Source organism: Tursiops truncatus, chromosome 20, assembly GCF_011762595.2.
Source record: "Tursiops truncatus isolate mTurTru1 chromosome 20, mTurTru1.mat.Y, whole genome shotgun sequence".
In the NCBI taxonomy this organism is placed as follows: domain Eukaryota; kingdom Metazoa; phylum Chordata; class Mammalia; order Artiodactyla; family Delphinidae; genus Tursiops; species Tursiops truncatus.
This window is the reverse complement of record NC_047053.1, coordinates 10,973,039-10,984,311: the sequence shown is the minus strand read 5'-3', so window position 1 is coordinate 10,984,311 and position 11,273 is coordinate 10,973,039.

Here is an 11,273-nt window from a genome sequence, read left to right as displayed (position 1 = left end):
CTCTCATGCTGACCACGCTCTGCTATGAGCGCCTCAAACCCCAAACCCTCCGCTGTGCTCTCAGCGGACCATCTGTCCTCCCACTTCACATATCAGAGCCAACACAAGAAGCCCTCTAGATCCACCCCCAACTACAAACCCACCTTCCACCCCACTCCAATGGAAAAGCCTATTCCCTGCCTCTGGTTCTGGCCCCGACCTCTCCCCCACTTCTTACCTCCTGCTTCCCCAGGGACCTCACCTAGTGACCCCCTTCTCTCCCGTAGCTTCACATCTTCTCTGCGGGTTCCTTCGACAACACTGAAGTGCCGAGTCTCCAGAAATTCCTCTCCTAGGTATGCACCCAACAGACATGTACTAGAATGTTCATAGCCGCACTAGTTGGAACAGCCCCAAATTGGAAAGCTCACACCCCCATTATCAGTAGCACGATTGTAGTTACACAGTGCAATACTTTGCAGCGGTGAGAATGAGGGGTCTACCATTGTATGCAATGATCTAGATGGATCTTACAAAGACACGATGACTGAAAGAAGCCAGGGACGAAAGAGCACACCCTAATTGCTTCCATCTGTATAAGGTACAAGAGCAGGTGAGCCTAGTTCCTGCCATTACAGGTCAGGAGGAGGCAGAGAGGGCTTCTGGGATGCTTGGTGATGTTTATCAATCTGAGGTCGGTTGCGTGGGTTCCTGATTGTGAAAGTGCATCCAGCTGTATGTTTGTGACACGTGCACTTTTCTGGAGGTATATTGCATTTCAATAAAAAGCTTTTTAAAAAGCTGGAGTATTTTCTCCATTAAAACCACAGCCACACTCGGTGCTTTGTGACCGCCTGGAGGGGTGGGATAGGGAGGGTGGGAGGGAGGGAGATGCAAGAGGGAAGACATATGGGAACATACGTATATGTATAACTGATTCACTTTGTTGTAAAGTAGAAACTAACACACCATTGTAAAGCAATTATACCCCAATAAAGATGTTTAAAAAAAAAAACCACAGCCACAAAAATCGTCCTTTCATCTCACTTGGCTCTCCAGCCACTTCTCTTTCTCTCGGCCTCTTCACAAGCAGGTAGAGTGGTTAACTTGGTGTGCATTGGGAGTTTTTAAAATCAGATTGCTGGGCTCCGTTCCCAGAGGTTCTGACTTTGTAGGTCTGGGGTAGGGGCCAGAAATTTGCTTTCGGAACTCCCAGGTGATGCTGCTGCTACCAGTCCTGAATGAGCACTGATCTACAAAAGATACACACCTGCTGTTGCCACTTCCTTGCCTCCCATTTTTTCCCCCTCAGCCCACTACAAGCTGGCTTCCATCCCCAACCCGCCAGAGAAACCTTCAGTTTCTAGGCTTTCTGATTTCTTGGACCAATAACTTACCAACCAACTGGAGATACCAGCATAGGGTGGCCAACTTTTTATTTTGCCATGGATTGGGTGTGGGAGGGTCACAATTACCATCTATGTTCATTTCATAAAATAATTTGATTTCACTTCCTGTTAATACAACGCGGGAAGGTTATAGTGTCGGAATGAAGGTCAGGCCTTCCTTCCTGAGAAAACGCAGCTGGGAACCTTATGTGTCTATATGCCCCATCCTCAGACTGGCCTCTGCGCTCCTAGCACTGGCTCCCTTTATCCAGCAGACAGTCTGTGGCACCTGTCCAGCCAACATTCCTCTGTCCTTAGAGCTATGCCCTGGCAAACTCTTTGGGACCAAGACCTCCACTGACTGGGTCCGGGAGACCTCTCCCTGTGTGGTCTTTCTCATTCCCACAGCTCTGGGCCGGGATAGCACTGCCCCACACCTCCGGAGATGCCTATTAGCTAAGCTCCAGTTAGACGCCAGACAGGCTTCGGGGGTGAATAATGGTCAGGCCAAAGGGCAAATGGTGCCAATCATTTCAGTGGGAGTTGGGAATGGAACTAGGTTCCAGAAACCTGGGTCTGGTCCGATCTACAAGCCTTAGCAATTGCCCAGGTATGAGACCAAAGAGCCCGGAGACAGTGACAGAGATGACAATGATTTATTGGGTAGGGAATCTTACAAGTCTGAAGCAAAGTCCTGGAGGGGCACCCCACCACGGATGGCGGACGGCAGGCGGGCGGGCAGTCACCCCACCATGGAGAGCGGGCGGCGAGCAGGCGGGCCGGATACGACAAGCTTCGTTACTCAGGGAAGAAGGAGGCTACCTTTTATAGGGGAATTGACGTCAGGTTGACTCATCAGTTACCAGGGAAACCAGCGGCTGGGGCAGGGGGCAAGTATGTAGGTAGTTACTGATTAAGTAACTATGATTAAGAGGATTGGGTAGTCGTGTGAGTAGGGTGTAGGTTAAGCAGGGACTGGTCAAGCAGGGGATGTACAGAGAGCAAGAGAAGCCATCTTGAGTGGCCTGACCACAGAGCCTCAACCTACAATGCTAAGATGATAATGGATAAGCCTCATCACTGCAACTATACACACACACACACGCACAGGTGTCTGAGTGTGAAGTGTAGGACTATAGGTTGATTCATGCCTTCATCATTTATTTTTAAACTATTATTTATTTTGGCCACACTATGCGGCTTGCGGGATCTTCGTTCCCCAACTGGGGATTGAACCCGGGCCCTAACCACTGGACTGCCAGGGAATTCCATATTTTTAAAGTTTTTTATTAAAGTATAGATGATTTCCAATATTATACTAGTTTCAGGTGTGCAACATAGTGATTCAATATTTTTATAGGTTATACTCCATTTAAAGTTATTACAAAACAATGACTATATTGATGATTTCATTCTCTTAAAAGTTCTCAACTTTATCCTAATGGTTCTGCACATTAGAATCACCTGTAAGCTTTAAACGCTCCTAATACCCAGGCAGACCAATTAAAAAATTAAATCAAACTCTTTAGGTTGGAGATTCATCAGTTTTTAAAAATTAATTAATTTATTATTTATTTTTGGTTGCCTTGGGGTCTTTCTTGCTGTGCGTGGGCTTTCTCTAGTTGCGGCGAGCGGGGGCTACTCTTTGATGTGGTGCGTGGGCTTCTCATTGCGGTGGCTTCTCTTGTTGTGGAGCACAGGTTCTAGGTGCACAGGCTTCAGTAGCCGTGGCACGCGGGCTTCAGTAGTTGCGGCTCATGGACTGTAGAGTGCAAGGTCAGTAGCTGTGGTGCGTGGCCTTAGTTGCTCCGCGGCATGTGGGATCTTCCCGGACCAGGGCTCGAACCCGTGTCCCCTGCATTGGCAAGTGGGTTCTTAACCACTGCGCCACAGGGAAGGCCCTCATCAGTTTTTTAAAAAGCTTTCCAGGTGTTTTCAACGTGCAGCCAAGGTTGAGAACCACTGCCTTATCTAGCCCGCTAGTTCAGTGATTTCTGCAACTGGAATCATTTCCAGGGACTTAAAAATGATACCAATGTGCTAATCCCTCCCCCTCTCCAGTCCCACACCAATGGAGTCAGTATCTCTGGAAGTGAGCCTCAGTTATCAGGAGAGTTTTTAAAGCTCCTCAGGTGATTCTAATGTGTAGCCAGAATTGAGAACTGCTGCTTCTATTAATACCCTCCTAGGTGCCTTTACCAGGCATTCCCTGGGTACCTCTTCTGTGCTGGGGGAGGGTGGGGAGGAGCCTGGGAACAGCCAGAGGTTGGTTGTCCTCCAGCAGCCCTGGCCGCTCCTACAAAAAGAGGCAAGGAAGGATATGGGCCCAGCAGTCAGCTTTTCTCCAGTCCCCTCAAGCTGACGTTCCTGCTCATCGTCTCTGGCTCAGACCTGCCGTGTGTGCATGCACACGTGCACATGACTTTATGATTGGACCCTGGGACATGCTGAGGTTTGACTCTGATTATAAATTTGGAGGCAGTGAAGTGTGGTAGGCGTGGAAGAATTGGCTTTTCCTTGCAAGGTGATTCTGTGATGTGACCAGAATATGGGTATTACAAAAAAATTTACAAAAATCAGCCCCGGTGATTATAGTTGCAGATATCACCAAAAAGGGTTTCTGAGCAAGCCAGGAACAGCCTCAACAGGCAGAGGAGGCAGTGTTAGAGTGGGTGTATTTGCTGAGCCATTTGCTAAGACAACTGTACACTCGGGAAAGACAAATACCTTTTTCTTTCAGGGATTATTAGATGCTGGCTCTGAGCCAATAATACTTAAATCGTTATTGCTGTGGTCCACCTGTTAAAATGAGGACTTATGACAGTTAAAGGGAAATTTGACCAAGATAGAGCTGGTGGAATTCTTCACTCATTCTGTAGCTATTTCCACACTTTCTGAGTGCACAGTTGGAATAATATACTCTGCAGCTACCACAATCTTTACATTATTTCTCAGATTCATAGAGTAAGAGCCTTTATTGTGGTAAGAGCCAAGTGGAAGCCTCCCTCTTCAATGCTCCCTCTATAAGCAGAATACTCAGATCAATACTGGAAGAATTGCAAAGATGAGTGCTACCATTAAAGACTTGAAAAATGGAGGGGTACGGATTCCTATTTCAACTTAATTTAGTGGTCTGTATAATGCAGAAGACAGATAGGTCTTGGGAAATTACAGTAGGTGTAGTAACAAGAGTTAAGTCAAATTGCAGCTGCTATTCCAGGTATTTCTTTATTGAGGAAAATGAACACAGCCTCTGGCAAATGCTCTATTCTCTACCCCAATAAGCAGAGAATCCAGAAGTCTTTTGTTTTTACCTGGTAGGGATAGCAGTACACCTTCACCTTCTAGCCTCAAAATGATGGCAGCACGGCTTCTAATGTTCAGGGTCAGGGATACAAGCTGGGGCATCTGGTTCCCAGATGAGATGGAAACAGTGGTGCCTTCACCAGACATTTCTGCCCCATGATTTTGAGCATTAGCCTCTGAGGCAGTTCTTGAACAGCTCCCCACGTCACCCAACCACTTTCTGTGCCCACAGACCTTTCATAAATTTCTTTTCTATTTAATGCAGGCAGAAGTATGTCTTTTGCTTACAACTAGTAACACTGACTGAGGCACATACCTCTAGAAGTCCCTGGAGGGCAGCAAACATCCTACACGGCTTGAAGTGGGGACCAGGGACGTGTCTCTTGATAGAACCAGGATTCTCATCTCCAAATACTGAAGTCACTCACGCAGATGAACAGACGTGAGGTCAGTTATCTCACTGGCTGAGCTTAGGCCACATGTGTGCCCCTTTGCCAGTAGAGGAAGAGTATGTCTTAGAGCCAGACTTAGAATTGGGGAAGTTCAGCTCCAGTAAGAGGTCATTACTTGGTCAATTTCTTTTCTGAATATTTCTAAAGCAAGAAAGCCTGGGGGCTTCCCTGGTGGCGCAGTGGTTGCGAGTCCGCCTGCCGATGCAGGGGACACGGGTTCGTGCCCCATTCCGGGAGGATCCCACATGCCGCGGAGCGGCTGGGCCCCTGAGCCATGGCCTATGAGCCTGCGCGTCCGGAGCCTGTGCTCCGCAACGGGAGAGGCCACATCAGTCAGAGGCCTGCATACCGCAAAAAAAAAAAAAAAAAAAAAAAAAAAAGCTTGAATCAGGAAGCACCTCCGTTGCCCCTTTCCTGGCAGCATCTAGTTCTTTATTCACTGCTTTAATCTCTGTCAAAAGTGTTCCAGTTGCCTCTGGGTACCGGTCTTCTCCTGGTGCCGAGAGCCTCACATATCTTTGACGATACTTCCTGTAGTGGGTCTGTCATGTTTTCGAATGCCTCCTCTCTCCACTCCTTCCTAATTGCATCCAGATTTTCTACTGGGGAATTATTCCTCCCCACCCCTCATAGCGTGGAGTCCTAGTGAGAAGTGGTGGTAAGTTCAAATATCTGGGACTGATCAAGCAAAAAACAAAACAAAACAAAACAAAAAACTCGTGACCACTAGATGGTAGTGGCACACAATGAGCTGTACGAGCGTGGCTCTGGGACAGGACTGCGGTCACGGGAAGTCCCCCATAGCGGGAGACGTTCTAGGGATAGCAGTGCTGGGCCACCCTGGAAGGGAAGAGGGCAAGGGACCTCCCGGGGGAGAAGGGACTCCAAGAGGGGGTTTATGTGTCTAGGTAGGTCTCTGGGTCAGACAACTCCAAAGGGCAGCAGTGGCTTGGGGTCTCTTATAGCTCTGGGGTTTGTCTTATCTATGGCCGGCAGATGTTGGGTGAAGTTTTGCAGGGTGTGTAAAGCAGGCAGGTGCTAAGGGGCTGAAAATATGCTTATTGGGGCTATACTTAAAGCAACTGGATGTGTACAAATTTGAGTTTGGCCCCCGGAGGGGGGGCTTTTGAGCAATGGATCCCAGCCTGCTATGAAGTAAACACCATAGGGGTCACCACACAACACAGGGGTTATCTACAGCCCTTTTATTGATATATGACAGGCTAATAATAACGAGTGCCTGGCTCCCGCCTCTCTCTTCCACTACAGAAGGGGAGGGAGCAGATCTTTCCTCAACCCACCCTGCTGGTATAGACAAGGGGCACTGTTTTCTGGGGCTGACAGTTGAGAGAGACAGAGAGAGATACAGAGAGAGAGAGAGACAGAAACAGAAACTAGAACCCTGTACTAGCTGATAGGTCTCTGGGGCCACACTCTAGCTCTGAGATGGGGTTATCAGTCAGGCTACATTCTGGTCCAAGCGTCAGTGCATCCAACAATGGTTTGAACAAATAAGGGCTGATTTTTCTCACTAGTTTAGAGTTAACCGGCTGCTGCTTTTGCTCTGGGGCTCCCCAGCGTTGGGACTAGTTATCTATGTGCCCTTCTTGGTCTTTCCCCATGGTATCCAGGGGCTGTTTGAAACACCTCAGCCGTTGCCCTGGCAGGAAGGAGGGGACGAAGGGACAGCACCAGTGGTGGAATTTCCTGCTGGATGCCCCCGGCCGATTTCTGCTTTTGCCTCTGTGGCCAGAACTGAGTCACACAGCCACCCCCGCCAGCTGCAAGGGAGGCTGGAAACGTAGTTCATGGATCCTCTGTAAGGGAGGAGAGTGAGGGAGAGGCTGGGGGCTGGGCACGGCTGTTGGGTTAGGCAGCCTGTGTGCCCCGCCTCGGGGCACTGTGTGTAGCTGATCATCCTGGAGCACGAAGTCCAGGGGCTGTACGGGGGCCCCAGCCCTTTACTGACAGGATGTGTCCCCAAAGTCTAAATCAGGTTCAACAAGTAGTCTCAGATGCAGGTGGTTAGGAGATCTAGAAGGCAATGATTGATTTCATGATTTCCCTAACTCTTCCACATTTGGGAAACTGAGTCCCTGGCTGTGGTTCCTCAACACGGAAGACCACTTTGGGCATTATTCACCTTGGACCTGAGGTCACCAACCCCCTTCCAAACTTAGAGGCAAAGAGTAGAGTTTAGGTCATCACAGGAAACAGACTTCCCAAGATCAATTAAGGTATTGATCTCTCAGGTCTGATTTGGGAAACTTGAGCTCAGTCTCTAAATCTGGGACTGAATCACTCTGAACAAGTTATTAACTCTGTGCCCAGGTTTTTCCATCTAAAAAATCTCTCCTTGCTACTAAATGATGGGGCATAATGGTTTCAGGAGCGCGTGTGCTAGAGTTAACCTGCTTGGGGGTGAATTCTGTGTGACCCCCTCCAAGCCTCAGTTTCCCCACCTATAAAATGAGCATAGTAACAGTTTGCATAAGTAACTCATTATAAGCACTCAACACGTTAACAGTTGTCATAACTGTTGGCATTACCAATGGTATACCTGTCTTGCAAGGCTCTATAATAAGTCCTTTTGGTTTTGCAATCGTAGCATCCTTTATAGAGACCTACACACAATTCCTCGGGAAATATATTCAGCTCTGAGACCCCTTGCGTTTGTGTGTGCTGTGCCACTGACTGGAATCCACCCCTGCCCCAGCTTTCCGCCCAGCAAACATCTATTCCTTCATCAAGATCCCACTCAAGGGTAACTCCCTTCATTACCCAGCCTTCTCCGCCCACTTGTCCAGCTGAGTGGCATGGCCTGTGAGAGTTCCAGCTCTCCTGGGTGGCAGCCACAGAAAAACCACTGGGCATCACTGAGCAGTGTAAGGATGCTTGAGTGTCTCGCGGAACCCGAGGGCCTCAGAAATGGCCTGGAGCCCAGAGAAGCAGGGCTGCTGGAAGCACCTTCTTCTCTCTTTCTCTTGGGGAAGCAGCTTCTACTTTTTCTCTAGTCGCAAACTGGCTGTTACCCGTCCACATGATAGACAGCAGCTGTCGCCCACCCTCCAAAGCCTACATCTAGAGAGCAGCCGGATGGAACTGAAATCTCCTGGTCCTACGTCCAAACTCCTCAGGAGAGGGGCTCATTGGCCCACCTTCCGTTAGCTGCTCACTGACCCAGCCAGCCGGGGCGGGGCGTGGGGAGGAGCAGGGCTAGATGGTGCAAATACGGTGGTTCCTGCTGAATTGAGTTGAGGGGGGCAGTCTCTGAGAAGGGAAATTTGTGCAGGAATTTGAATACAAGCAAGAAGCCACCCTGTTGCCTACTTAGAGCCCTCTGCACATTCAGAAGGTGTGTTGCCCGCATGCTCTGATCCCAGCAGGGCTACTCACGCTTTCCTTCAAGGTGTATATATATATATACATATATATATATATATTTTTTGCGGTATGCGGGCCTCTCACTGTTGTGGCCTCTCCCGTCGCGGAGCACAGGCTCCGGACGCGCAGGCTCAGCGGCCATGGCTCACGGGCCCAGCCGCTCCGCGGCATGTGGGATCCTCCCGGACCGGGGCACGAACCCGCGTCCCCTGCATCGGCAGGCGGACTCTCAACCACTGTGCCACCTGGGAAGCCCTCCTTCAAGGTATATTAGTTAAGATTCTTAACTGAGCAAGCTTAGCAAAAAACTTCTGAGAGCTAAAGCCAAGAGTGGGGCATCTCATAGAAAGAGCTGGTTGTTCAACTCTTTGCATGAGAGGACCCAGGGGAGCTCTGGGGATGTGGCCACAGGAGTTAGTGACCCTCCTCTCTAGATCTCTAGATCCTCTAGTTATTTCCTGCCTCTATGCGTTTCTGTTTCAAAATCCCGATTCCCAGGAGGCCGACTCTGCCCGGCCCTGATGGGTTGCTGAGCAGTCTGGCCGGGGAGGGCAGGGTATGTCTATCACATGGACACGGTTGTGGAGCCCTCCCTGTGTATGCTGGCGTGCAGTTCTCAGAGAAGAAGATTTTGGGAGCTGGGGAGTTAGTTCAGGCCATAGTGAGAAGAGCCCTGAGTTTGGGGCCAGGCGTTCAGCCTTGCCTGAACCTTTACAGGGACCTGGGCAAGTAGCTTGCTTTCCCCCAGTTCCCTGTGAACCTGTTTCCTCATCTATAAAACTGGGGAGTTGGGCTGAAAGACCACAGGAATCCCATGACATTCTGTCCATTCACACGTTCTCTTTTTCTGGAACTCACCACCCAGTAGCTAAACTTTTGAGACGTCCCCAGAAGGGTCTGAGAAATGTAAGCAGATTCTTAGAGTGATCAACTCCTGCCAAAGACTTAGCCCTCAGGGACCCAGCACCTTTCACTCTATGCTGCTCACAGGTGACACTTATCCACGAATAGACCTCAAACGCTCAAATACTAAGGATTTTCCTGTGGTATCAGGAGATTGTGAGAGAACAGGGTGCGTACCAGCTTGAGAAAAAGGCACTCTTTGTTTTGTCTTACTACTGACAGGTTAATCTCTGTTAACATAAAGGCATCCTTTCCTTAATTTTAACTGTCTCAAATTTGAGGGATGCTAACTCCCCCCATTAAAGAGTCTTCATACCTAATTGAGATCGTCCACTTAAGTGCCAATTATGACCTAAGGAATGCAATGGGAAATAGTTCATAAAGAAATTGTCTTCTTCCAGGATTTCCAGAACATACCAAGGACCCCAATTCTTCAACAAGGCTCAAACCAAGCCAGCATCTGGTTCTCTGTGATAACTTCATTACGTAATTCACGTGTAAAGGTAAACACAACAGTAGGTGTGAATGTTGCAGGACAGCTGAGTCTAGCACTCTGCTACTTCCTTTCTGGGCTTCAGTTTTTCCAGATGTACAATGACTGAGTTGGACTAGATACTTTCAAAGTCTGCACTCACACCTTCAATGTTTACGACTTCCAAGACACACTGATTTTTCAAGGACACAGGCCAAGTTGAAAGAAATTAACATGGCCTCTTACTGCCGGTTCATGTGTGATAAAAGAGGAAATGTTTCCCTATTTCTGCTCCCACCTCTCGGCTTCTTGGTCCTTGGGGCCAAGAATGCGTACCAGCAGAGAGCAGAGGTTACCAATTTTCTTTCCAAAGACATCCTGAGATAAGATAAGCATCTTTCAAAAATCGGCATCTACACTTCTTGACTTCCTCCAATCCTCTATTGAAATTGCCTTTGGCAAAGTGTCATTGGGGATTGCCCAGCTGCCAGACCTAGAGGATGTTTTCCTTTCTTGGCCTACGCTGGAGCGTTTGACCCGCTGACCACCAGTGCCTCCAAACATTCTCCTACTGTGGCACCTGTGATGCTACGCTTTTCTGGCTTCCTTCAGCCCCTCGGAGGTTCTGTCTTAGCCTGCTGGTTGGTCCGGTTCTTCGCTCAACCGGGAAGTACTGGTGTCTTCCGGGGCTCAGGCCCAGACCCCTCCTCCGAGCTCTTCAAACTCTCACGCGCTGCTTGGCTTCCACTGCCGCCTGTCTGCAGATGTCTCCCCGCCCTCTGGCTGCCGCTGGACCTTCCTCCCCACCACAGGGTCCTCGCCCTCAACGTGTGAGCTCGTCACCTTCACTCCCCGACCCCACCCTCACTGCCCAGCCCTCTGCCTCCCACATTCCCTCTCAGCAAAAAAGGCGCCCCGATGCACTCTGATACCCAAGCCAGAAACCGGGGAGCCGTCCTTGGCCCCTCTCCCTCCCTCGCCCTGTATATCCAAGCGGTCCCCAAGCCCCGGAAGCCCTAGACTGTCCGGACTCTGTCCCTCCTCTGCTTGCTGCCCCCCACCCCCCGGAAGGGCTCTGTGTGAAGCGCTTCTCATGGGTTATCTCACCCACAGGCGCCCTCGGCGGCGGGTGTGACGGGAGAACTTGAACTGAGCCATGTGTGACTCCAGAACCCACACTCGTAGCCACTGACTTGAATCTGTGGCGAGAACGGGAGGAATTTTTTTTTCTTTTCTTTTACTGTCACTTGAGTATTAAAAAAACCACTACGAATGATTACTACCTGGTCAGAAAACCGATGTCAGATGGTTTACATTCAGCAAAGAAAACAAAAGCCAGAAATCCTTTTCACGCGGTGGTGCGACAGGACGGCCCACTGGAAAGGCTTA